Here is a 6,961-nt window from a genome sequence, read left to right as displayed (position 1 = left end):
CTTTATATAAGTTCTACTTCAATAAAACAATTTACTTTTTTAAAAAAATGAGAGTGATACCACCAGATTTACTTGGTTCAAATTCCATCTTACCAGCTGTGTGACCTTAAGTGAATGACTTAACTTTTCTGGGCTTCAGTCTTTTCATCTTTGAAATGGGGACAATAATAAGACCTGCTGTTAGGAAGGTTCAATGACTTAGGCCCTTAGAACAGTGTTTGAATTACTTCAGCAATCAATATTAGCCATTACTTTGATGTGAAGGTGATGAAGATTTAAAGACTGAAGTACAGTGGGTCCTCCCCCATTGGTAGTTGTTATCATTATTACTATTATTATAACTTCATCATGAGTCATCTCAAATCATTTGAGGCAGGGTATGTGACACAACTAGTTTAGAGGAAAGACAAGGACAAGAACTGGAATTCTCTAAATCAGGGGTTGGATGGAGTGGGGAAGTACAGTTTTATTTTCCCTAACTTCTAATTGAAATTCAGTGTTTCCGTCCATTGTGGATACAGGCAACAAACCCCCTCAGTGTTAGCAATACCTGTGACTTTGTCAATAACAGAAATCACAGATGTTTTCATATCACATTATAGTTGTTGAAGACGTCTCGAGATACAATTTTTGCTCATTGCTACTTCAGAATTCCAGTAAAGGGACCTACTGTGAGATCTTGATATATAACATCCCAAGAAAGAAGTACATCATATTATTACATTGCAAATATTTGATCATCCCCTATTTAAGTATGATTGATTTCTGCTGTGATCCTATGTATTTAGTTTCATGCACTTAAAAACACTATTCTGAGAAGGAGTCCTTAGGCTTCACCAGATGCCAAAGAGGCCCATGACACAAAAATTTCTAATGATGCTGGGTTTGAGCCACAGTTGGCTTTCTGCAAAGTGAGGTCCTGGAAGTATTCAAATACAAAGAAATGCATTTCTATAATTTTCCATGAGGCATTCTCTCTCCACCTCCCTTTCAGACTAGAAACTTTTATGGGCTGAACCTGGTCATTTGCATAAGAAGACAAAGGCTTTGTGTAAAAGAGGGGAAAGAGTCCAGGACAGCTGTGAGGTCAGCGGTGAAGATGACAAAGGCAGGCAAATCAGGGAGTCTATATTTAAACTCAGAGGAAATGTGGGGCTGAAGAGAGGCGAGGCGCAGTTTGGGGGACTAGGTGGGCTCTGTGAAGGACTGGGGGGTAGGCAGAGTTGTCTCTGATACTGTTCCACATTCCACTGCTCAGTCCATTACTTGCCATCACCTATTGGGTGCTGGGCTCTGGCATATGGAGAGGACATCAGAGCATCCCTGCCCAACTTCTCCACCCTGAGTGTCCAGAGGGGTAGGGAGAGACGTGTCTTAGTTTTCCATAGACTTCTTGGCTTAAACAGTAGGAATTTATTGGCTCACAGTTTGGAGGCTTGAAGTCCAAAATCAAGGTATTGGCAGGTCATGGCTTCTCCAAATTCTGAAGCGTCTATGCTGGCTTGCCGGCTGTCAATCTCTGCCTCTGTCACATGCGGCTTCTATTTCCATGTACAAATTTCCTTTGCTTATAGGACTCTAGTTATATAGGATTAAGGCCCACCCTGATTCAATTCAGCCTCATCTTAATAGGATCTTGGACAATTGTATTTACAAATCAGTTCACACGCACAGACTGGGGGTTAGGACTTGAACATGTCTTTATGGGGGACATGATTCAACCCCTAACAGGGGATTAGGAGGCTCCAGGCTCTGGAGTCAGCCTTAGAATCCTAGTCCCTCCTTTTGCTGGGTTCATGACTTTGAGTGAGGCACTTAGTTTCACACCATCTCAGTTGTTCCATCTATAAAAATGGAGGGGAGGGCTTAGAGATTGAATGAGCTAATCCGTGGAGTACAGTGGCTGGGAGGCACCGTCCCCATGCAATAGACTTCAGCAGGTGATCATTACTCACGCCTGGCTCCGAGGCATTGCAGGCTGGGAAGTCCCCAGAATTCTAAGTCTCTGTCCCTCTCAAAACTTCCCTGTCCTGGGTTTTCCTCCCTCAAGGTCTTTATCTTCCTGGACTAATAAATGGTAATGGATTATGTAATAAATTACTCTCTCCTGTGAGCATTCAGCTTGATTCACCCTCTCAGGGAGCTGGGGCTGAGATTTCTTGGGAAAGATGCTCAGAAATAAACCCTCCCCAGCTGAAACATACTCCCCAGAAGTGTGACCAAACCCCAGCTCCCAGCCTCCCATCCCTCCTTTCTTGAGCATTTATAGTGGGAACCTTGAACATGGCCAAGTGCTGCTGGCAGCCAGCTGCTCGGGTAGAATGCCAAAGTGGTCTTTTCAATAAATTCTAGTCGTGTGCTTGTTTCAGTTTTAGAACACCACGTTTTCATACCGCACAGTCATTCCTTTACTAGGCATGAATCTGTAGACATGAATCTGTTCCATGATACTGGGCAGTGGAGAATTTTTTCTCACATGCTCTGCCTCACTCTCCATTGAACTCTATGCCTTGAACAGTGATGTAGGCTCAATAGGTATATTTACATTATTATTCAAAAAGAGGATACATCTACATGTTTTAAAAAATAAAATTTAAAAATGTATCAGCAAAAGTATTCTCATTCCAACACTAAAACTCACCTATCCAGTTCCCTTCCCCATCCTAGTCTCACAGGTAATTATGATTAGTTTCTTTAATTTCCTTCTTGGGTTTCCTTATGAATATTCAAGGAAATATGTATATTCTTATTTTCCTTCCTTTCTTACACAGGGAAAATACTATACAGTGTTCTACACATTGCCTTGTAAAAAAAAATCAACAACATATTTTGGCAATCCTTCCTTAAGAGTACATAGAGGGCTTCTGTCATTTTTTTCACAGCTTCATAATATTTCGTTGTATGGATGTGCCAGAATTTTTTAATCAGTCACCTATTGATGATCGTTTTCTGTTCCAATAATGCTGCAATGGATAACCTCATACAGATTTCATTATGCACAAGTGTTCATCTATGGGACACATTTCCAGAAGCGGGATTGTTGGATCAAAGGGTATTTGCAGTTGTAATTTTGACAGTGCCAAATTGCCTTCTGGAGGAGCTGTATTAATTTAAGATCAGTAAATATGTAATAAATGAATAATTTCAAGCTCCGTCATTTTGCATGCAAGAAAAACAGGGAGGGGGCTGATGGTGGTCCAGCAAGGTCACCAATTCTATTGTGACTTGGCACCTTGAGACCACTGAGCAAGCTCGTCTTGTCGTCTGTTGGGCATGGCTGCAGGCGCAAAGAAGCAGTATCCAGAGATTCCCCTCACAGCTATCCTTCCCCACAAACACAGGCTCTTCTGTTCTGCTCACAGGATGATAGCCAGGGCCTAGGAACTCTGCAAGGGCCTATAAAAATGTCTGAGACCTGAAATTAAAAAAAAAAAAAAAAAAAAAGTATTGGCTCCAAGATCCAAAAATCACAATTAATAAATGTACAAGTAAATGTCTGTACGATGCAACATTGCATCAGCTTCATTTGGTATTCATAGAAGATCCATCACATCTGAAAATAGTTTGGAGGCCAGATTATCTTACTTCATAGGAATCCCCATATGGGCAGGAAGACTGCCAAGAAGTCATTCCCAATTGTAAATTAAGTGAATTCCTCCAAGCCGAATAATTTCAAAAGCAAAATTATAAAATAATCCTTTCAAAAGGGTTTAAAGCAAAAACTATATATATATATATTTAATATAAGACATGACTGTCATTTAAAAAAAAAGTTTGATATGTAGTGAGATGAGGACCCCAAAGGTAAGAGTGTCTTGGGCCTACCAAGGCCTTAAAAATACTTGCCAGCCCCAACTGTCCATGACGCACCCCAGCTGGGGTGTTCTGGGTCTGTGGGCTCCCGACTTCCCCACAGAAAACAGAAACCAGCCCTCAGATCAGAGAGGCTCCCCTATGGGGGTACCTTTCAGTTTGGGCAGCATGAACAAGACACTAATTTCTCTATAGATTATCTGGCCTGACAAGTGAGCCATCCTGAGACCCAGGTAAAACCGCAAGTCTGTGGACTTGCACGCCATTAGCTCATGAGAGCTGAAGAAAGGACGGGCATTTGGGGAACAGTTTAGAGCCCGCTGGGGAGATCAGGGGGCTGGGGACCAGTCCTTGGGACCCCTTGCTCTACAGACTCCTGGAGTCCAGGCAGCCACCTTGGGGCTCCGCCAGGCCGGGTGCACCTGGCAGCTTGGACAGTCAGGGCCCCAGGGGCTCCCCTCACTTAGTCCTGTCCCTGTCACCTCTCCCTTCACTCTGCAGCTGGGAAAACAGAGACCCAGGGTAGATCACTAATGACTTTTCAGCCCCTGCCATGTGCCAAGCACTTCAAATCCATACATATATGATTTCCTTTCATCTTTGCAGCAGCCCTACAAGGTTAAGTAATACTCGCCCCACTTGTCCCATTCTAAAGATGGGAAGACTGAGACTCAGGGCTGGAAATGGCTACCCAAGACAAAGAATAAGACCGTGGCAGGGCCAAGACACACACATGGGTGCCCCATCCTGCCTCTCCCTACACAAGCTGCATCTGCCTTCCATGTCTTTGCTCCTGCCTTTCCCTGTTACCCAAATCCTGTAGGGACTTAAACACACTGAATCAAAATTAATAAGTGTTTAGTTCATATGTTCAAACTTCAAAATACAAAACAAATTTAAAAATACATCCTCCCCTCCCCCATCCTCCAGGATTCTTCCCTGCCCATTAGCAAACCCTGACTGCCTTCTGGAGTCTTCTCTCCAAGATCTTGTCCCCTTATTTCAATGCTTTTATAAATACATTTTTATGCCTTTTGTAGACCCCTTCGTGCTTGAACTTCCACCATTAGAACATCATCTCTTCAGGCTCCAGTTAAAATGCCCTGGCCTCCCAGACTGAGCCTCAAAGGGGGCTGCAGCCCTAGTGCATGTGTGAGAGTAGGAGGAATCTGAGATCAGGTTTGACTGAGGTGTGTGGGTGGGGAGCTGGGAAGGGGCGAGCACAAGGGCTTCCAGAAAAGGGGGTGGTGAAGGCAGTGGGGCTTGTGTGTCCTGGGCATGGGGCCAACCCTCTACCCTCTGTCAGCTCCCAGGGTCACCCAGGCCTCTACCTGTCCCAGCCCTGGTCCCCTGGCCCTGGGGCTGAGGGCTTGGCCAGCACTACAGATGCCTTCTCTCTCAGGAAGAGAGCCACAAGGTGTGTAGATTTGCCTGCCAATTTGGTAGGGAAATGATGCCACTGGAAGCCAGAGACCTCAAATCTAGGCTGAGAAGATCTGAGAGCCCTGGGTCCCCTGGTGGGGATCCTTTCTCTGAGGTTCACTTCACCCTACCTTGCAGCCACAGAGCCAGGTCCAGTCCTTCTCTGAGTGCTCAGCATCACACAATACCAGGTGGAGGCAAATAGCAGGGGCTGGGAATGGATGCTTGTTGAGTGAATTAACTACCATACTGAGGATTTACCAGTAAATTTCTCATTTCAGTTTCCCAACAGCTCTAGGGGGTAGATGCTGTTATTATCTCCCATTCTACAGATGAAGAAACTAAGGCCCAGAGAGGCTGGATATGTGGCCCAAGGTCACACACACCCTCCTGGCATAGTTAGTCTTATTTTAGAACCCCCACCCAGCAGCCCAGCTCGTTCTGCCACCCACCCTGCACAGGGTTGGTGGTGTGGTGCAGAGTGTCCCTTTAAGGCACTGTGTGGAAGCACATGGAAAGCCCTCTTCCTGGTCAGGGGTTGCCCTGCGGGAGCTGCCAACTCTGGTCAAAGTGGCTTCTGTACCCAAGTAGCCCTGCTCCTCCTTGCCATCTCCCCAGCCTGGTAGTACTCGGCCCCATTCACAGCTCTGCTCCCCAGGCCTATTATTCCTACCCAGCTGCCCACCCTCCCCTACCCCCACCCCCCCAATAACCTCCATCCCCTCCCCATCCAGGCCAGCTTCCTCAGAATGTGCTCTGGGTTTAGCAAGGCCCTCCCAGGACTGGGTCCTGCTGTCTCCCCATCCCCTCCCCCGCCCCCCCCAAATTACAGAGTCGTTTCTGCCTGCACCCTTGCCACAGTGACTGAAAGCCTCCATTTGTGCCATTTGTGCAGGGGGGCTGGGGGTGGGGGTAGGGTGGTTTCTCCAGCAGGGCCCAGGAAAGACACATATGTGGTCCCCTAAAGTGGTTAATGCTTGTACTAACCACAGTGAGCCGCCCAGCCTGCAGGAAGGAGCAGAGCCCTGAGGGGAAGTGACAGGTGGGTTTTGATGGCTGGGGAAGAATCAAGAGGACTTAGAGCATGGGGTGCAGGTGGGGGATGCTTAAGGAGATGTGGCACTGTGAGGCCTGGGGGAGCTGCACGAGGAATGACTGCTGGTGCTCCCAGCTTTCCCTGGTGGGGCTGTTTCATCTCAGAGCAGGTAGGGGCAGGGCCTTTGGAGATCACCTAGTGACCCATTCCCTCATTGCACAGGTGGGGAACTGTGGCCCAGAGAAGGCATGGGCACGCCCAGGATCACACAGCATGGCAGGTGGTAAGGCCTGTTTTCCTCTTTGGCAACCCCCCGATCCCCCCACCCCCCACCCCAGGCCGTGAAGTCCACAAACACAAAGGCAGTTTGTAGTGGGGTGGCTTCTTTGGAGGAATCTGGGCTCATCCCACCCTTCTCTGGAGAAGCTGGCCTAGGATGAGTCACTGGCTCTGTCTTCCTCCAGGGTTTGCCCAGAGGCTGGCCATGTCGGAGCAAGTTCACTGCCCACATTTCCCCTTTTCGGTGAACAGTGGCCACTTCCTCCTCAGTTGGCCGCTTCCTTCTGGTCACTGGTTTCCTGGGAGGCTCGAGGGGGCAGGGACACATATAGGCATGCTGGGTAGACACTCCGGCAACACACACCATGGTACCAGACACAGGGGAGGCACACAGGGCTGTGCAAAGCTGGG

Source organism: Choloepus didactylus, chromosome 4, assembly GCF_015220235.1.
Source record: "Choloepus didactylus isolate mChoDid1 chromosome 4, mChoDid1.pri, whole genome shotgun sequence".
NCBI classification, from domain to species: domain Eukaryota; kingdom Metazoa; phylum Chordata; class Mammalia; order Pilosa; family Megalonychidae; genus Choloepus; species Choloepus didactylus.
This window is presented reverse-complemented; position numbering follows the sequence as displayed.